Genomic DNA, 22,430 nt, shown 5'->3' on the forward strand with positions numbered 1-22,430 from the left:
TTTAAACATCCTTTTGATTTGCTGTTCTAAGGTTAGAACTGGCCATGCATTTTCTTTCCTATTGATAACCATATGCTTCTTATTCTTCCTAAAAGAATAGTTGTTCAAGGAAGAGTCACATTTCTAGAATTTCTAGATGCAGTATTCCCTTCTCACTGCATTACAAGTAAACAAATGGGAAGTGTCGTTACTAATTATCCTTTCCTGTCTTAGTCTCAAAAGAGCCACTTGGTCTGGTATTGCTAAGTTTTTACATTGGAGCAAACTGCAGAAACATGTCAGCACATACAGTAGTACACAAGCATACATTCACACGTGTTTTCAATCTATATACAGATTGTTGTTGTACAAAATGTGGCTCTGTAAAAATGGTCTACAGTACCAATATTTTATAGTTATGTTTTCTTCTATTAACAATATGATACACACTTTACTTCACTATTCTCAAGCTTTTAAACTTTCATATTTTAATTATTTTGATTGAGGGAGACATTATGGGGCTAGGCAAGAAACCTGGCACTCGAGAAATTCCCAGGAATCTATTGGGAGGAGGCTTCTTCTTAGTTGGTGCCAATTTGTTGGAAGGAGGCTGCTTGTTGGTTTCTGGCTGCCTAGCTAGCTTAGACATGAAATAATCACACAGAAACTGTGTTAATTAAATTACTGCTTGGCCCATTAGCTCTAGCTTCTTATTGGCTAACTCTTACATATTAATTTAACCAATTTTTATTAATCTGTGTATTGTCATGTGGCTGTGGCTTACCAACTAATGTTCCAAGCATCTGTCTCCGGCAGGCTACATGGCTTCTCTCTGACTCCACCCTTCTTTTTTCCAGCTTACAGCCTAGCTTTCCCTGCCTAGTTCTGTTCTTCCCTGCCATAGGCTCAAAGCAGTTCGTTATTCATTAACCAATAAAAGCAACACATAGACAAAAGGAGTCTACAACAGGAATCCACAAGAATGATGCTAGCTAAGACCCTAAGTAATAGTGGAGAGGGAACCTAAACTGCATTACCCTGAAGTCATATTGATGACTATCTTAAAAATCACCACAAAAGCTTTATCCAGTAACTGATGGAGATGAGCAGAGACCCACAATGGAGCACTGGGTTGAGGTCCCAAAGTCCAGTTGAAGAGTGGGAGAAATGAGAATATGAGCAAAGAGATCAAGACCAAAATGGAGTCACCCACTGAAAGAGCTTACCTGAGCTAATGGGAGCTTACTAATTTTTTCCAGACAGAGAAAGAACCAGAATAGGACCAAGCTATACCCTCTAATGGGTGACAGTTGTATGGCTTGGGAAGATTGTGGGACCACTGGCAATGGCACCAGTATTTGTCCCTGCTGTGTGTACTAGTTTTTTGGAACACATTCTCTTTGGATGGATGCCTTGCTCAGTCTGGGTTGGAGGAAATGTGGAAGGAATAGGAAGAGGGGAGGGAGTGGAAACTGGGATTGGTTTGTAAAATGAAAAAAAAAGATAAATGTCTTTCTTTTAAAAAAATAAACAAAAAATGTTCAAAAATATGATCACAACAATTGCTCTGAGCAACCCTCAGATTAACACTAAGTATATTACTAGACATTGGTTCCTAACCAGATTAAGGGAAGGGCAAGAACAACAAAAACTCCAAACACTGAAATATCCTTTTTAAAAACTTGAAGTGCTAAGTTCCCACAGACTTCTTTAGACTGGATTGCAGCCTGAGGTAAAAGGAAACTGGGCTTGGGCATTTTGAAGCAATTGCAGGCTAAGGTACAGTGCCAAGCATGGGAATGATACCCTGATTTGATATCAGATCTCAGGAACATTCCAAAGAGAGACATGTCCTCAAATGCTTCATCGTGTTCTCCTATCTTCACACATTAACGTTAAGTTTCATTTTTTTTTTTTGCGGATTCAGTATTGTATAAAGTCCCCTCATTGCTGCCCCTGTTTAAACTGACATTGAGTGGGAACCTGGCAGTACCTGTGGCATCTGCTTCAAATGGAAATGTGACAGACTAACATTGTCATTCTTCCTCTAAAACAGTCTCTGTGGTGGGGCTTGCTGAGAAAGGACTCCCTGCAGTTGGAAGACAGGTGCACTGGGAGAGAGGCTGCTTACCCTTGGGAAAATTGACAATAGTTGTCCTCATTCCTGGTGAAAATGACTGAGTTAGTTCATATCACTAGGAAAGGCCAAGGAGAAACAGCTTTTTTTTTTTCAGAAAATGAGAGGAGAAAGCAAAAATACTTAGAATAGCCAAAAGTGATACATATTACTTTCTTTTTGTTATTATATTTAAGTATACATTTCCTAAATTCCAGTTGCTAGTTTGGACAGACTAGTATAGAAGAGTGAAGTCAACTGCAATTTCCCTCAAGAGTTCACATCTTCAGCCTGAGAGGTCCTCAGTTTGTGCTATGGGAGTCCCTTTTTGAATGAAGACTTGGGTGGGATAGGCATTATGCTGGCTTCAATTCTATTGGTCCCTGTAGAGTAAGCCTAGCTCCATTCACTAGCGTTTTCTAGGACCCGAGATGGAGTATTCTGATTGCAGGGCATGAATGAATATCATGAGCTGTTTCTGTAATGACGCCCAGTGTCATGCCACCCTTCGTTTGTGAGGACAGTGACCTTCTGACTTTGTGGCCTGTGGCCTTGTCCTCCTTGCCTGGCAGTGTATCTGGTGTGGCAAATTCAGGATCTTGCAATTCCCTGGCATCTATTGAAAGTGTCTCCAAACCTTCACTGAGTGAGTCAACAGATTCAACATCATCGATGGCACTGTAAACATGGTAACCTTTAATCCCACTTTCCTCTGTAGAAGTAGGTGGCTCCTTTTTAATAGATACTGACTTACTGGAGTCTGGGGCACTGTTATTTGCTTCTGGTGCAGATTTTGGTTTGCATTTCTTCTTTTTATTCTTTTGCTTGCCTGCTACTATCTGTTCTTTGAGTACAGCACTGGCACTGCCTTCCATAAATGCTTGTACTGTCTTGTCCACACAGTTGTTAAAGTGCTGCAAAACCACAATGATTTTATTGTTGCTCCTATTAGGAACTATTGCATGAACTGCATTTATCTTCTCCTTTGTGTTCTCCAAAGTTCCTTCATGAGTCAAATCAGTATTGGACTGCAAATCAAAAATTAATCCTGAGAAATCCTTCTGGCTTAATTCCTATATATTGCAGTTTTCTCAATGTCAAAGAAAATATACAGAAGAAGTCCTGGGAATCTTGCTAATTTAAAAGTGGGCAATAGAAGTCTGTAGTTAGAAATCACAAATGCAAAATCCTGATTGTTTAGAATTCTGTTCACTAGCTGTCATTTTCTTTTCCTTTTCTGGCATTAACTTCTTGTCATGATGTATCATGGCCGACCATGATGTCTTCTTCCAGGGAGCGTCTACCCCAGATCCCTGCTCCCCAGTTCTGGCTCTGCATTCCAGATGCTCCTGGGTCTGGGATCAGCAAAAATGTTTTAAAAGATATCCTCCCTCTATAAGGAATTCATTTCTGGCATTCTAGGAGAGGAAAAAATGATACAGAGCTTTATTCCAGGAAAAAAGATGAAAAAAAGCAGGTGTAGCCATTTCTCCAGGGGGCAAAAATATGTTGTCCTTAAAGAAATGTACTGAGCTTGTTTTATCCAAAGTAAAGCTTGTGAATATGTGGATTTTAGGTCAATGTGTGCAATCAACAAATTACTGCTTATTATTGCTGGATTGAAATGCTTATTCAATTATTCTTTATCAATAAAACAGGTGAGTCAGTGTTGTGGGAGCTGCGGGTTGCATTCTGCCACCCAGCTCCTGCCACCGGCTAGCTTTACCTGAAATAACAACACACAAATTGTATTCTTTTAAACACTGCTTGGCCCATTATATCTAGCCTCTTCTCGGCTAACTCTCACACCTGGACTAGCCAATTTCTAATAATGTGTGTAGCACCCCAAGGTGTGCTTACTGGGAAGATTCTAGCCTACTTCCATCCTGGGTCAGAGCTTCATTGATCGCGTCTGCCCGGGATAGGGGAGCATGGCTTCTTTCTGAGGCATCTGCCCCAGAGTGGAGAGCTATCGAGTCTAAGCTCACTTCCTCTTCCTCCCAGCATTCTGTTCTGCCTACTCCACCCACCTAAGGGATGGCCTATCAAAATGGGCCAAGGCAGTTTGTTTATTACCAATGACCTTCCTCCATCAAGTCAGATATTGAGGTAAGAACCTGTTTGATCAGAGAAGCAGTGGTGAAGGGACCAATGACATCCTCTGTCTCCTTCCTCCATGTAAAACAGCCAAGAAGATTTTTAAACCCTTTCCTAGTACTTTCTAAGTTTCTCTCTGTGTTCTTTGACTTCCAAAACCACTATGGCTAATTTTGGTTAGCTAGTAGATAGCGCCACTCTATGATTCAAAATAAATTTTATCGACAGTCTCAGAAGTGTCAGAGTTCAATAAAATATCTTGAAAGACTATAGAAGCCATGATGGGTGGACAGAAGATACAGGAACTCCAGCAGGGTGTAAGAGACAGGAAAGACAATGTCATAGAAACGCAGAAATCAGAGAGTTGTAGGACTTAGCAGGCAGCTCCTAGGGAAAGGCAAAGAATTTTCCAATGTAGAGGCTGAGAAAGGCACAGACAGAAATAAAGCAGGTAGCTAGAGAAGGAGAGAGGACAGAGAAGGAGAAACAGTCTCTGCACAGCTTCCTAGGCCTAGATATAGCGGGGAGGGCCTTGGACTTCCCACAGGGCAGTGTTTCCCGCCCTCTCTTAAGGAGGGAGGGGGAGGGAGGAGGGTGAGTGGGAGAGCAGAAGGGGAATGGGAGGAGGGAAGGAGTGTAAATTTTTGAATGGAAAAAGAAAGAAAAAAGAAAAAACAAAAATGTATACATAAATTTAAAAAAAAGAGTAGCTATCTACACGGGGGTAGCAGGCAAGAGGCGTAGCAGGCTGCAGGAGACAGACAAACACTTAGGTGCTCATGTGAAGGGCATAGCAGGAAAGAGCCAAGAGAGTCAATTAGTTAAGAATCAAGTAGAGGGAAGAGACAAAGCAGCTGAAGAGTGGAGCTCGATTTGAAATCAAATATTGTGCGTGGCAGAAACAGTTGAAACAAGTAATCTTTCCATACTGTAGGAGAAATTGATCAGCAGCTTGGTCTCGAGTAGTTGAGTTCATTTGGAAGAGAACTATTTTATGGCATTCTCATGATTTTGGTACCAAACAAATGAATATAAGAAATGAACAAAAAAAGGGATAGGATTATTCCTAGGTATGATGGAGAAAGGTTATTGTAATATAATCAGAGACAGGAATATCTGGGATAAATGCAGAGTAAATACAGACTGAAATCATGCGAGGGAATCAGGATAAGGGAAGGGAGAAGGTCTAGAGCAGCTTCCTACCAAAAAAAGGGGAACCTGACCAAGAAGCTGACAAAGATGGTAGACAAAAAAAGAAATAGATAACCAAAATGCCTGGATTATAAGGGGAAGGGCATTTGGGGAAAAAAGAAAAGCAGACAGAAGACTTAGACATAGGAATTTTGACCCTTAGCTATAGACAGAGAGTGCTTCATGAAGAAGCAGAGAGACTCACCAGCCAGGGAGGACCATGTGCCAGGTGAGAACAAGTTGCAATTGGCCTACTTCTTTGCTTTCTTCCCCTCCTCTAGCTCTGACTACCTTTTAGCAGCAAAGCTACAGATCCATCAATGGTATCTTAAAGACAGAAAATTTACATAAGGAATGGGTAGGGTGGAGCAGACAAAAACATATAGGACTTAGTAAAGAGAAATAGAGAATAGGAAACCTCTTTTTATTCCTTGGCACTCTGATCACTTGCAGTATTTGTAAATATCCTGAACATTGGGATCAAAGGTGCCATATTTGGATTGATTGCCTAAGAAATTATGATTCCAGATTTGATTGCAAAACCAAATAAATTTGGGATTCTTCAGGTCATGTGCCAGGTAAATAGTCTTGTTTGCAATGTTGAGTCAACCAACTTCGGCTAAGGCCTAACATAACTGACATACCATTAATAAATGCAAGGAACTTTCTTAGAATTATCCTACCCTGTCTTGGCAAGATAAGACAATCCTGTTTCATATCTTTGTCAGTAGTTGAGGTATGGGCTTTTCTTAAACCAAAGGCCAGTTCTTCCAAGAAGACAAGCTCCCAGTGGAGTGTCTTTGGTGCTCAACGTTCTCTCGGGAGTAGAGTGGCATTGCCAGGAGTAATTGTGTCTCATTGGCACAGAATTCTAGGTTAGATTAAAGGCCATTTTCTACAGCTCTTCGAAGAGGCTGAAGATTATACTATCTATACTAAATATAATCTCTATGTATCTAAAAGACCTGATTAACCTAAAAATAAATATGACAAACATATAATTCTCAATACCTATCTAACTTGAAGACTAAAAGAATAAACAACTGTGCAATATATGACGACAATGATCTTCAACTGTAAACAATGTTATTATATAAATAGTATCAGAGGTAGAAATGTACATTGTAATATGCTAGATGTATCAATACAATATAGACAAAGTTATAAGCATACTCTTATACAAAAAATAGAGGTAGGAACACTCACATTCAATATTCAATATATCAATATACAGGAAACAGTACCAATACAATTTTTTAAAAACAGTAATTCACAAATACCAATCATCCCATTAAACCAGTTAATCCCCCTTTTTTCTTATTTTTTTGAAAATACCCCTAATTCCATAAAATATCCCCCCATCCCCTCAACCCTGAACCAACCACTAAAATATGTCCCTAACCTTGAGGGCAAACTCTGTTGGGAGAGGGGACGTCGTCCTCTAAAATTGCTTCTAGCTGACATGGGGGCGACGTTCTTAGGGGCTCCTGTGAAAGCAAATGATGGTTAAATTCCCAAATTAACCTTTGACCTAAGAAAATTATAACTAGTCTCTGAGCGTTTTGAAGAGGTCCAGCCAGAGTGTTGTCAAAAATGTGCACCATACGAAATTGTCTCATGCAGTTGGTACCAAAAAACAGGTCTAATTTTAGCGTTTAAAAAAAATATTCATGACATCATAAAAACCAGATTGAGTTGATGTCGTGGGGCTCCATCTTCATCCTGGAAACTTTAAAGATTACTGTAGGGAAAGTTGTTGTTTGTTATGGGAAATTTAAACATTAACAACAAGGACATATACTGACATATAAAGAAAGACACAGATATGAGGAAAAGCAAAGAAAGTTTATCAAGTACATAATTATTCTTATTCTGTCCCATTTCATGGCTCCTGACCTGAGACAGAAACTCTGAAATATCTCTTATCAACAGGCTTGGGATTGAAGAGGGACTGAGCCATATTCCAACTCCAAAACCAGCTCTACATATTTATAAAGAAATGTTTAATAAGACATATACATATAAATTAATACTTACAAAATGTGTCCATTCATCAGTAATTAAATATTCAGGGTCCCTTAATTTCTTTGAAGATGAGTATTTTCCTGTGGAGATAAGAAAAGAACCCTGGCCCCAACCTATCTGTATTTCTTACCATCAGTATGCTCACCATCCTTGTGAATGAATTGTTATTTATCTTCTCCAAGTGGCTTTTCTTCTTCAAGTCTAACCTTTATTAATTTTGACGATATCCACAATTTTTCCTCACCTGTGGAGATAAGAGCAAAACCCCTTCCCCAACGCAGCACATCTCCTGGCTTCCATTGTGAAGTCAGCACATCCTTGAAATAAACTGGTTGATTTAGTTCAGTAGACTTTTCCATTATCCAATGTCTTTCTGCAGCCGTTGTTCCCTTCTCATTAGCATTGAGAAAATTCAAGGTTAACAAAGCATTATGTAACCTATTTCTGGAGGTGTTTTCAACCCCTTTCTGTTTGTTCAACATATCCTTTATAGTTCGATTTGATCTTTCTATGACTGCTTGACCTGTAGGATTGTATGGTATACCTGTAACATGCTTGATATTGTAATAATCAAAAAACCGTTTCATTTTCCTAGAGACATAAGCAGAACCATTATCTGTCTTTATTTGTGTAGGTATACCCATGATAGCCATGACTTCTAATAAATAAGTGATTACTGAATCAGCTTTTTCTGAACTTAAAGCCGTTGCCCACTGAAAGCCTGAATAAGTATCAATGGTGTGATGAACATACTTTAATTTGCCAAATTCTGCAAAGTGGAACACATCCATCTGCCAGATTTCATTGCTATGGGTGCCCTTTGGATTAGCCCCTGCTGGCAGTGGCATTTGGTTATAGAAAGAGCAAGTAGGGCATTTCTTTACAATCTCCTTAGCTTGTTGCCATGTAATAGAAAACTCTTTCTCCAAACCTTTGCTATTAACATGATGTTTTTTATGAAATTCAGAGGCTTGTAGCACACTACCAATCAATAATTGATCAATTTTTGCATTACCTTGTGCTAGAGGACCTGGCAGACCCATATGGGATCGGATGTGTGTTATGTACATAGGGCAAAGCCTATTCCTGATCAAATCTTGAACCTGGATAAACAATGAGGTTAGTTCTGTATCGTCAATAAAAATGCCATTTATACACACTCTCACCTTAGGTCTTTGATCATTTATAGAAATTTGCCAAAACACACGTAACTCATCTTTCTGACCATTATTGCTTGTAACAGTAGGCATGGGGCTTCCTAATTGTCCTGTCGAGGCACGTTCTCTGCAGAAACTGGAAATGACTGAACCATGTTTGCCGTGGGGGCCTGTGAGCCCCCCCTCACGTTTCCCATCTGTATCAGGTTGCTTTGTCTATCTCTTGTAGACCTGCATTGATTCATCCAGTGTCTGCCTTTTCCATAACTTCTACATAAACCTGAAGGCTGAGACCTCCTATTTCTGTTATTTCTAGAAGATTCATTATTATTATTTCTGAAAATCCATTGTTTACAATTCCTTTTCATATGACCCATTTTGCCACAATTAAAACATTTGGTATTCTGGTGTCTCCTTTTACCATTGGAAATTGCTTCTTCTACCCATGCTTCAGTGCCATAGTCAAATGTATCAACATTCAGTGTATGCAAGACCCATTCTTCCAAGGGTGCTGATCTGAGCTTTAAAGGCCCCAAAATCCTTTTACATTCCACATTTGCATTTTCATAAGACAAAGACTCAATCATTATATGTCTTGCTTCTGGGTCAGATATCCCTATTTGTACAGCCTTAGTTAGTCTTTGTAAAAAGTTAACTCTGACAAATGATTCCATTCTCTGTCCTGGGTCTTGTACCCTGTCCCAAGCCCTTAAGGCTGCTGTAGTACACATGGAGAGTGTGTTTTTATCCAAATTAGCTTGTTCCTGAGGGTCGGAAAATAGCCCTTCACCTAGAATTTTATCTAGGGAAATGTCAATTCCCTTCGCCTTTTCCTGCTGTTCTAAAAGTCTAGCCTCTTGCCTGAATAAGCATTTCCATTTCAATTGCGGTCCACTCTCAAGTACCGCAGAGCTCAGCTGAAGCCAGTCTGAGGGGGTTGCTCTGCTTGTTGTGGCCCAAGATTTTAACATCTCTTTAACAAAAGAGGCATGCATCCCAAAAGTCACGACAGCCTGTTTAATTTCTTTGAGATCATTCATACGGACAGGCTCCCATATATCTTCCTTGATGACCCTAGGGTTTCTGGAACCAATCACCTTCTTGTTGTTATTACTGGAAAGGCAGTTAGAGCTGTAGGTAGAGCTTTGTGGAAATTGTCCCAGAGGGATTTACCCACAGATGTAGTTAAAATTTGCCTTTCTACCCTTTGCTCTTCTTCATCAGAATTTAGAAATTCCTCAATCTTTTCAATTCTATTCACCATTGCCTTCTGCAATGTCTGAATCTCCTGTCCAGAATTATGTTTCAAAGCCTTCATTAAGGATTCTAAAGTATGAAGTTTGTCCATTAGAGATAACTTCTCATCTTTTGACATAATTTTTGTGGCATAAACCGTGCCTTCTTGTATTGACAATCTTTCCACCAATCTGTCATAAACTTTAGACAAAATTCGATTGTCACATTCAGCAGTTTTGATTCTCTCAGTTAATGTTTCAGTTCCTACAGAAAGGGACTGAAGCTTATGATCCAAATCAGCTGTTCCCTCTTCCATAGTAATGAATTTCTCCTTAATATCAGCCACTAATGTTTCAGTTCCTGCAGAAAGGGACTGAAGCTTACAATCCAAATCAGCTGTTCCTTCTTCCATAGTAATGGATTTCTCCTTAACATCAGCCTGTACCTTTTCTAAATTTTGCTCAGTTGACCAAGTCATGTTAAACAAAGATCTGTTCTCTTCCTGGAGAACTTCAAACTGATTCTTGAGAAGATAGTTGTCATTCTCAATTATTCTTAGGCAGTCAACCTCTGCCTTAAGAATCCTGGATTCGTCTTGTAAAGACTTTATCATACTTCTATTATCAAACCATATAGTACCAAGGAAAACTACGAATCCCAGAAAGATCCATAGATGTGGGGTGATAGACACCTCTTGTAAAATCTCCCACATGGTACACTCAAAAAGGCTGTTAAAGTCTTGAATGGCAACGTTTTCAGACATTTTATTTATAAAAGAAACAAAAAAATTTTTTACCTGCAATGACCGATTCCGGCCAGTGGTGGCAAAAGAGTCCACTTGAGTCCATGTGGCCTAAGTCTGAAACAATTGACTCAAAACCAAAAGTTGGAGCAGACACCAGGCTGATTAATAGCAATTAGGGGGGGGGGGAGGCCAGGAAGCCCAGCAGAGCCAAGGCCAAACTAAGCCACCCGTGGGGAGGGGACGCAGAGCAGCGCTGTGTACTGATCACGCTGTTACAGAGGCGCTTATACCACTGTCAGGCAGGGCGGGTTGCACAGAGCTAAGTCTCCCAACCTGTTTGCCGACTTTCTAGCAGGCACCAGGAAAAATCGAGTCGCTGTAGATGTTCACTGACTCAGAATCTCAGCTGCTTCTGCCGCCTTAGTCAGGCAGAAGCGAACTGGCAAGGAGCAGTGCTGAGAGGGTACAATCTGCTCTGGAGGGAGGGTGCCACTGGCTCCCAGCGGTTGCCCCCAAGAGGCTCTGATTCAGGGCGGGTATCCGCAAAGCCTCACTGGGCGCCAAGTGTAATGGCGTAAATGAATGCAGACAGATTGTAAAAAATATATACAGCTTTAATGGGGAAATAGACTTACAGTACCACAGTTCCAGTGGAGAACAGGAAGCAGAAGGGGCGGCTGGGCGCACGCCCCCGGCAGATTTATAGGTAAACATTAGCCCGATGTGAACACGCCCCCTAAGGCTGGGCTTAACCCTACAGCTCGGGGTACCTCTGCCTCCAAGAGTACCAGAGGGGTGCTGAATATTCAAAGATAGCTCGTTGAAATTCAGGGAAGTGTTTGCAGTAGCCAGCATGGCAACATACCGATTGCCAGTATTTGATGGCTCACTGAACAGAGAGCCAGAAGAAGATACATTTTGAGTGTGGGAGATGGATGGGGTCTAGTGTGGCTCAGATCCCAGAGGGAAACACATAGGGGAACACATACCTCAGAAGAACCAATCCACGTCTCTCCACCAGTATAAGGTTATGTAAGAAAAGGTACTCTGGCCATTGGAAGACAAAGGAATAACACAAAATCACACCATGCCACAGACTTCATGGAAGGGATTTATGGGGGGGGGAAGGTGATAAATGCAAAGGCTTCCTCTAGGAAGGCATTGAAGGAGAGAAAGAGGAGGCTCTGATAGTAGGAGATATATAGGGGAGTTTAGCACTTATCCATAGGGAAACTATGGGACTATGATGGCAGTGGGAATGTGCCGTACTGGTCTTTACTAATCGCACTCCACATTGGACTCTGGTGATGATAACTACTGAACACGTGGGGGATGGAGTAGCTTTTGTTTCTGTCATGTGGGTGGTTCCTGGCTGATTGGCAATATGTATACAGTAGAAATTATTTTTAAAATATGCTATGAATTTCAAAAAGAGGTAGGAGGGGTATATATGAAGCTTGGAAGGAATAAAGGGTAGGGACAAATTATGTGATTATAACTTTAAAAAATAACTCTCTGTTCTCCCATATCCAATCCCACGCACTCAGCCCTACTTCTGTGGCAGAATCTCTATTGCAGCCATTTCTGGTCCTGTACCTTCCCCCAACCCTATCTACCCAAGTAGTTCCCTTTCTAATCTCCTTCACCCTACTTCTTGTTTTTCCCCAGACCTAAGCCCCATCAGGTAACCCTTGTTACCTCTCCCCACAGGGCAACAAGTAGGCTGAAGGTGGATCTACACCTTTCATTCTGCTCCTGACAACCAGTCTTCCTAGTCTTATTCTCAGCTCTGTAGCAGAGAACCTGTTGCAGCCTTCCCTGGCCCTGTATCCTCCCCCTACTTCCATTTCCTGTCATTATCCCAGTTTTTGCATTCTAATCTCCTTCACTGTCCTTGTTTTACCCAAGCTCACAGCCCCACCAGGTAGTCCATGATATTCCAAGAGCCTCACCCCACAGGGCAACAAGTAGACTGAAAGGAGACTTAAACCATTATCTCTGCTCCTGGGATAAAATATCTCAGACTCAGACCCAGCTGTGTAGCAAGAAAATTCCTGATGTTTCCCTTTCCTCCATAATACCACCCATAGTGAAAAATAATTTTTCTTCCTCAACCTTCTTTCACTCAGTACATTTCATCATCCCAGCCTCCAACACCAGTAGACATTCATTGGAAATAGAGCAGCTGATCAGGACAGAATTACAACACCAAGACAAACAGGTGCCTTTGCTAACCAAAGTTTCCTGTGAATATTCCAGCTGAGCAAACAGCAAAATCAACTATACACAGCCAACGAACTCTCTGAAACTCCTGAGAGGAAATATTAATCAAGCATTTAAACACCTAACCCCAAAAGACAAATCCAGAAACTAGTACCTAAACCTATAACCACCCCAAACCCAGATGTTAGATGCTAGCATAAGAACACAGTTAATATTAGACAGACTAAGGTGATGCCTCTAGAGCACAAATATACAACCACAGCAGGTCCTGACTATTCCAACATAACTGTAGCACAAGAAAAATTCCATAAAACAACTAGAGGATATTGAGAATTATTTGAAGCAGAAATTGATAAATCCCTTCAAGAAATCCAGGAAAACTTAAATATTGTGATGAATGGGTAAATCTAATAAAGAAATCCAGGAAAACATTAACAATTGAAGAAAATGAACAATAAATCCCATAAAGAAACTTAAAAAAGCATAAACAAACCAAGGAAGGAAATAAATAAAACTGTTCAAGATCTGAAAATGAAAAAAGAATCAATAAAGAACACAAAAGAGAGGAAATTCTATATCAGAAAAATTAGAGGATAAACAGGAACTACAGAGGTAAGTTTCATACACAAAATACAAGAAAATGGAAAGCTTTCCTCAGACTTTGAACATAGATTAGAGGAAATGGAACTATTGTTCAAATCAAACTTTATATCCAAAAAAACTTGTAAAACAAATTATCCAGGAAAATATGGGTCACTGATGTGGCATTCCCATCTGTATGCTGTGAATACCATTGATGAATAAAGGCCTATTAATAGGACAAAACTTAAGTAGGCAGGGAAAAACAAAACTGAATGATGGGAGAGAGAAGGAAGAGTCAGGGAGAAGCCATGGAGCCCTGCAGATGCCAGAACTTTGCTGGTAAGTCACTGCAAATGGATATACACAGATTAATGGAGATGTGTTAAATTAATATGAAGAAGTTAGCAAATAAGAAGCTAGAGCTAATGGGCCAAGCAGTGATTTAATTAATACAGCTTCTGTGTGATTATTTTGGGGCTTAGCAGCCAGGAAAAAACAAGCTGCCCTCCCCCAATAAATTTGCACCCACTTGGCCAAGTAAAATCCATGTAAAACCTGAGAAGGCTTCTAGGAATTCTAGATGCTAAAAAACAAAGTTTACCATATTTTATCTTCCAAATGGGCTTTGTTTGCTGGTAACACACAGCAGTAGCAGAAAAAAAAAGCCAAAAACTTGAAATGCTAGAGGTTCAGCTATAGAGATTTTAAATGGGGTATGTGAACAGAGTGCTACAACTTGCTTAAGGACAACATAGACTGACTGTGTGCCTAAAAATGAGGCTTTGAGCATGGCTCTCAGAGGCAGCAAACAGCTCCACCATGCTGGACTGGCCAGGGCAATCAGGCAGTGCCCTATTTCCCCTAGCAATGGTGCTTCTTAAGTTCATAAGAAGGGCTTAATCACTTCTGGTAAGAAAAAGATAATTACAGATATGTAATAAAGACAACTTTAGATGGAAAAGACCTCTAAATGAGTTACAGTATTGGATAAATGTACATAGGCTTGAGAGAAAGAAGAAAAAGAGTATAGAGATCTGGAAAAGAAGTAAATAGTTTAAAAAATATAAAACAAAGTCTTTTAAGAGACAGAGAGCAGACAGTAATAGATTAAAGGAGTATAATTAGCCACGTAAAGATAGAAAATTCACAGAAAATCTGGATTATATATATTATGTTTTCTTTGATTTTATTCACTGTGAAGGAGCCAACATATGTACTTTAAAGGTTTCTTGAATTTAAAATATGGGTCTAAGAATATATTGCTTTGAAAAAGAGGTTCTTCTTTTGTTCCAACTAAAGATGAGAACTTGTGGAATTTTTCCAGACTAATGTTGTTTGATGGATCAATACCCCCTGAAAGATCACCTTGAATACCCCTCAAAAATTACTTTGCCCAATAAATAGCAGGAAGCTGTTTGGAGAAGAACTATGACCATATTCCCAAATATTGTTTATAAACATTTGTTTACATTTAAAGGGGGATATATGGTAGAAATTTACATTGGTATAGATCTTGATTTATTGATAAAAATATAAGGCCAATTTTGAGTATATATGTATATATACATACATATTTATATATATTTCTGTTCTTGTGTAGTTCATTTAAAAATGCCATATATAATTAAGAAATATAGGTTAATTGATAATCATCTAGATTTCAGATAGATAGGCATTCTTCAAATGTTTCAAAAACTACAGAATATGCTATTTAAAATTTTTAAGAACTTAGGAATTTTAATGACAATGAGACATATCTGCTCCTGGCAGCACCAATTACTTCAAGAGGAAGATGGGCATTGAGAGACTCCTTATGTAGTTTGATAGCCATTTGGGCAAGGAGTTACTCTTGCCATGACTGTCTAACTGGACATGCAGACACACAGAAAAATAACTGCTGAACTTGGCTAAAGGTGAGATGGTCCTTTAGGGTTCCTGCTTCATGAAAGAGTCTGCTAAACATTCTGCAGGATACAAAAGAAAGTGACTGAAAGCTGCAAATATAGGTGGAACTGTCTTTGAGATTTCCTGCTTCATGAAAAATTCTGATGGCTACTATGGGCCTATAGGCTGAAGATGGGTGTCCCAACATTACAGAAGAACTTTGGGTGGCTGTTCAGGCAGCAAGATGTCTCTGTCAATTCTAGAGTTTTGAAAGTTTCTTACAATGTACTTCCTGTTTTCTTAGTTAAAATTATAAACTTCTGGAGTCTTTGATAGAGTTGAAGAATTTATAGTTTTAGTATTTCTTAGTTATGATAAAAGTTAAAGTAGATCTAAATATCATGACTGTAATTCTTGCTTGATACTTGTTTTGTTGTATGTAATTTTACTATGTTAAAGTTAAAACCTCCTTTATATTTAAACAGAAAAGCAGAAAAGAGAAAAACAGACACCAGAACTTTGCAATTAAGCCACTGCCAAATGGTGATACACAGATTAATGGAGATGGGTTAAATTAACATGAGTTAGCTAATAAGACCCTAGAGCTAATGGGCAAAGCAGTGTTTAAAATATATAGCTTCTGTGTGGTTCTTTCTGGAATCTGAGCAGACAGGAACAAACAAGTGGCCCTTATTACAACAGGTCATTGTTAAAAGACCAAACCTAAGAATAATAAGGATAAAGAAGAAGAAGAAGCCTATCTCAAAAGTTCAGAAAATGTTTACCCACACACTGAGACAATGGGGATGTTCTATCGGGAACTCACCAAGGCCAGCTGGCCCAGGTCTGAAAAAGCATGGGATAAAACTGAACTCGCTGAACATATAATAAAATTTTCTTAACCCAAAGAAGGAGATGCTTACAAAGGTACAAAAAGGGTGTAAAACAACAAATAGATTCAACCAGAAAAGAATGTACCCTCACTACATAATAGTAATAATAATAAGCCTCAAAGTACAGAACCAAGAAAGAATATTAAAAGTTGGAATGGAAAAGGAACAAGAAAAATATAAAGACAGACCTAGTAAAATGTCAATGGATTCTCAATGGAGTCTCTAAAAGCAGAACAGGCATGGAATGAAGTGTTGCAGACACACAGAATCCTAAAATGACAGACTTGACTATTACACTTAGAAAAATTATCAATCACAATATATGTAAAAAGTAAGACATAATGAGATAAAGACAATTAAAACCTACGTAAAAGTACCAGGAAAAAAACCTTTCAATTTAAGAAGGTTATAGCAAAACCCTGGAAACAAGCTAGATACCAATCAACCAAAAAATGGATAAAGAAAATGTGGTACACTTACACAATGGAATACTACTCAGCAGTAAAAAGCAATGACATCTTAAAATTTTCATGCAAATGGATGAAACTAGAGAAATATATCCTGAATGAGATAACCCAGACCCAGAAAGAGGAACACAGTATGTATTCACACATAAGTGGATATTAGATGTAAAGCAAAAGATAATGAGGTTATTATAGTCCACAACACCAAAGAAGGTAGGTATCAAGGAGAGCATTAAGAGAAACATGAACATCTCTATGGGAAGGGGAAATAGACAAGATCTCCTGAGAAAATTGGGAGCATAGTGGTTGAAGGAAAACGCAGGGCAGAAGGGGAGGAGGAGAGGACAAGTAAACAGAGGAGGATAACTTAAGGGAACAGGCTGGTAGAGATAGGGAAAGAACAGAGAGGGAGGAAAGGAAAGAGATATAATGATTGAGGGAGCCATTGTGAGACTATCAAGAATCCTGGCACTAGAGAAATTCCCAGGAATCCACAAAGGTGACCCCAGGTAATACCCTAGGCAATTGTGGAGATTGTGCCTGAACTGACCTTGCCTGTAGTCAGATTGAAGACTATCTTAAATGTTATCATAGAATCATCCTTTAGCAACTCATGAAAGCAGAGGCAGGGATCTACAACAGAACACTGGGCAGAGCTCCCAAAGTCTAGTCATAAAGAAGGAGGAGTAATTTATGAACAAAGGCATCAAGAACATGATGGGGATTTCCACTGAAATAGCTTGCCGAGCTAATGGTAGCTCACTGACTCTGGCCTGATAGTTGGGGAACCAGCATAAGACCAAACTAGATTCTCTGAATGTGGGTAACAGTTGTATGGCTGGGGAAGACTATGTTGCCACTGTTAGGAGGACCAGGATTTATCGCTACTGCTTATACTAATTTTTGGTACCCATTCTTTTTGGAGGAGCCTAGATATAGTGGGGAAGACGTTGGTCCTGCCTCACAGAAATATACGAGAATTTGTTGGCTTCCCATGGGAAGCCTTACCCTCTCTGAGGAATGGATGGGAAGTGTGCTGGGAGAAAGGTGAAGGGAGCTGGAGGAGGGTAGGGAGAAGGAACTAGGATTGGTAGTTAAATGAGAAAACCTATTTTTTCTAATTAATTAATTAAAATAAAAAGTATGTAGAGGGTGTGAGAAATTGTTTTTCCCAAGAAGAGTTTCACATATTGGTATAGCAAATTCCAAATATTTAGTCCCAGAAACTGATGTAGGTAAGTCTATTTTCTATGTGTTGTTTTCCTTGGTTAATTAATAAAGAAACTGCTTGGCCTGATAGGTTATAATATAGATGTGTGGAGTAAACAGAACTGAATGCAGGGAAGAAGGGAAGTGAGTCAGACGCCATAGCTCTCCTCTCCCAGATGTCTGCAGGTTAGAATCTTCCCAGTAAGCCACCACCTTGTGGTGCTACACACATTAATAGAAACGGGTTAATCAAGATGTGAGAGTTAGCCAATAATAGGCTAGAGCTAATGGGCCAAGCAGTGTTTAAACGAATAAATACAGTTTCTGTGTCATTATTTTGGGTAAAGCTAGCTGGTGGCTGGGAGCCAGGCGGCGGGAAGCGTGCCACAGCTCCTTCTACAAGAAACTTACATAAAAACAACATTATACAGAATTAATGTATGTTTTTATATCTTTTGAAATACATATTTTATACAAGTATAGCTGTCACAACCATTAATTAAGAAGATACAAATTTGGAAGATATCACTATGTTACCAACAGAATCTTATGTCTACCCATAATGAAGAATGGAATCATGTAAGTTTGAACAGTACATGAAACTAAAGATCATCATACATAAAGAAGTACTCTAAACTTAAAAAGACAAAAATTATGTTGTCCCTCTCATATATGTAAACCAAAACATGTAAATATACATATGGTATATTTATAACGTTCATAGTATATTGTGAAAAGGAAGCAGGGTGTGATGTTATTCTTAGTTTTCATCTTGAATTCATCCAGAATTAATTATATTCCAAAATAGAGAGCATGCCAATGAGAGATTTTCTCCTTAATTTGAAACAGAAAGTTATTCTTATGATGTTTGTCTTGAGTCAGTAACATGCATGTCTTTAATCTGGATATTGAGACAGGAAGACACACTTTAATAACAGCCATGTCTTCTTCAGTATGTGTGTATATGTATATACAAAAATATATGTGTGTTTATGAATTTAAATAATAACTTCTATTTATATGTATATATATATAATAACCAATAAAACAAAAGAGGCCATAGATTGAAAAGATAACCATACAAAAAGAAAATACGAAAATTGAAGCTTTTGGATGAGAAAAGGCACGTAGAAAATGATATGATTATACAATAATCTCAAAATAAAATTGTTTCTAGGTAATATTTTATCCTTCTTGAGCTTGTATCTCTCAAAGATGTCTATAACTAAATAGCTGTACCTTTTTCTTTGTTGTCAAATTCAGAAGAGAAACTTGCAAAAGAGATGTAAAATTTATAAAGTTGAGAGAAATAAAAGTTTAAGTTCTTTATCTAAGAAACTATGCTAGTATAAAAGGATATTTTTAGGATGACAAAAGTTATGATAGAAAGTGGTTTAGGTGTAAAACTTTGATCTCCCCAAGATAGGTTAGATAATAGAATAGTTTATATTCAAATTTTCAAATACTAATGAACTTGAGACCTTGTGAATAAAATTATTACATGATAATCTTTCTTATGGCAAATAGATTTGCTGTGGTAGAGTTAAAACATTTGCTTTTTATTTAGACAAAATTGGGAGATGTTATAAGATATGTAGCCACACTGTGAAACTCCAATTTGTGTTAATAAAATTTACCTTGGGTCAGGGGGCTGAGCAAGTGACTCATTGACAGGAAGTACCATAGAAAGGACAGAAGAGTCAGAAATAAGGATAAAGAGATGCACAGAAAATAGTAGGGAGTTGATTAGAAATTTACCTCTTCTTTCATTTGGGATGTCTGAGATGTTACTCTTGTTTGGTGTCTGCAAAAAGAAAGGTTAGTTAGTTGTTTATTAGTTTCTCTGATCTAGGAGGATTTTACCTCCAAGTCTGACTCTTGAGTCTTTACTGGTACATAGATTGATAGAGACTGAGATAAAACCTACATTTGACAGCCATACCCTTGGCATTTCCAGAGATATGAGAATTCCTCATAGACCATGTTGAACTAATTCTTCTGATATACAAGTAACTTCAATTCTTTACTCATTGAGTGGTGTGGAATGTCCTTTTGTATGTGTTGCTTTTATTGGTTAATAAAGAAATTGTTTTCAGTCAATGGCTTAAAAGAATATAGTCAGGCTGGAAGAGAGAGAGAGAAAGAGAGAGAGAGAGAGAGAGAGAGAGAGAGAGAGAGAGAGAGAGAGAGAGAGAGAGAGAGAGAGAGTAGGAAGTATCAGTGTAACAGGGAGAAGTCATGTAGCTGCCTGTGGAGACAGATGCCTTGGCTGGAGCCTATTGGAACTTTGTCAGTAGGCTACGTGGTGATACACAGATAAAAAGAAATGGGTTAATTTACGATATAAGAGTTAGCCAGAAATACAATTAAGGTATTGGCCAAACATTATTTCAATCAATACAGATTTCTATGTGGTTATTTTGGGTCTGAGCAGCCAGGAAACAAACATGCAGCGTTGGGTTAATATAGGTTAATAGTTAGCCATCTATAATAGTCAAGCTTGTAGTCAAGTTAGTTAAATTTTCTAGCTATGCAGAGATATATTTCAGTTAGATAGGTATTCTTCAAATCTTTCAGAGTCCTTAAGAATATGGCATTTAAGTGTTTAAAAACGTAAGACTTTTATGACAGTGAGACACATCCTTTCTTGGCAGCATCAAGCTACTTCAAGAAAATGATGGGCATTAAAGAAGCTCCTTATGGAGTTAGTTGACCATTTGATGGATGTGGAATGATAGGTGAATCAATGATGATCAGCTGTAAATAAATAGAATCTCAATGCACTGTACAAAATTAATGGAATTTATGAAAGTATTTTTTTTTTCGAGACAGGGTTTCTCTGTGGCTTTGGAGCCTGTCCTGGAACTAGCTCTGTAGACCAGGCTGGTCTAGAACTCACAGAGATCCGTCTGCCTCTGCCTCCCGAGTGCTGTGATTAAAGGCATGCGCCACCACTGCCCGGCTATGAAAGTATTTTTAAAGATGTTAACTCTCTAAAACAAATTTAATGCTTGCATTCTAGGAGACAAACCATCTGTACATATCTTCATCACAGAAATAAAGGATGCACTGAGAAACAACAACTATTTCTCTAGTGCTAAATGATGAGGCTTTTAAAGAAGCATACTGAGCTTATTTTGACCAAAATAAAGTGTGTAAATTTGGGAATTTTATAGCAATATAAGTCAGTTAGAAAGCAGTGCTTGCTGTTTGTAGATAAAGAAAATATGCAAGAATTTGGCTCAATAATGTTCAATGATTTACAAAATGAAACTGTTGTGAAATTCATGTTGCAAAAATGTTGACTTTATTTACTAGATCCTTGTTTATTTTAATTGGCACTAAGGTTAATATTGAATGTTACACAATGTTGGTAGGAACCGACTGTCACAATTAAGTGGAATGTTTCTGTGCAGACAAACATGTGAAGCTCAATTGGTGTGGGCTCAAGCCCTACACTTCCTACCACCTCCAGGCTCTAGTTTTATTAGAAATTTGAATCTCTATCTCCCAGGTTTTAAATCACAAATTGGATTAATATTTTTTCAATAAATAAAATGGATCCATTGTAAATAAATAAATGAGTGAGAATTAACAGAACCAGTTTAGGAATGGATGATAAAATATGACGTTGGAAAGTATTAAGAGGATAATTTCCCATACTAAAGAAATTTGAGAAACTGCTTAGATCAATCAGAACAAAGAGATACCTTATTTACAGAGGGAGCCTTTGCTTGACTAATGCAATTACCTCTCAAATAACCAACATAATTCTTCTGGTATTCATGTACTTTAATTTTTCTCTACATATTCTTTGTATATGTGTTGCTTTTATTGGTTAATAAAGAAGTTGCTTTCAGCCAATGGCTTAACAGAATATAGCCAGAGTGGAAGAGATATATATAGAAAGAGTAGGAAGTGTCAGGGAGAAGCCATGTAGCCACCTCTGGAGACAGACGCCTCTACTGGAAGCTTGCCAGTAGGCCACAGCCACATCACAATAGAAAATTAATAGAAACGGGTTAATTTAAGATATAAGAGTTAACCCAAAATACGTTTAGGCTATAAGCCAAACAGTATTGTAATTAATACAGATTTCTGTGTGGTTATTTCGGGTCAGAGCAGAAGGGAAATGAACACATTGACTCTAGCAATAGATTTGAGTGCCAGAGTGACAGAATTCCAATGTCAAGTCTAAGACAGCTTTAAAGACCCACAAAATTGGATCCAAGTGCAGCTTCTTGGTAACAGCATTTTTTTTCAGACAGGTTCTCTTTGCAATGGAGCTGCAGCAAAAACTCTGTGGTTTCTTCCAAAATGGTAGTTCCCTGGTTCGCCAGCACAAAGGGCTTTGGCTCTTTTGGGAGGTTCAGCTATGGAACATTTAAATGGTTTAAATGGTTTTTGTGAGAAGAATGCTATAACTTGCTTATGGCAACATAGACCCATGGTATGCCTGAAAATGGGATTGTGAGCATGGCTGTCAGAGGCAGTGAACATGCCACTGCCATGTTGTATTGGGTAGAGCATCATGCAGGTTCACAGAGTTGGTCCTAGCCCTGCCCGCTTAGCATTTAAAAAGAAGTGCTCCTGGTCAGAAAATTTAACAACCACATAACAATACAGAGA

The sequence above is a fragment of the Microtus pennsylvanicus genome, chromosome 5, assembly GCF_037038515.1.
Source record: "Microtus pennsylvanicus isolate mMicPen1 chromosome 5, mMicPen1.hap1, whole genome shotgun sequence".
Classification (NCBI taxonomy): Eukaryota; Metazoa; Chordata; class Mammalia; order Rodentia; family Cricetidae; genus Microtus; species Microtus pennsylvanicus.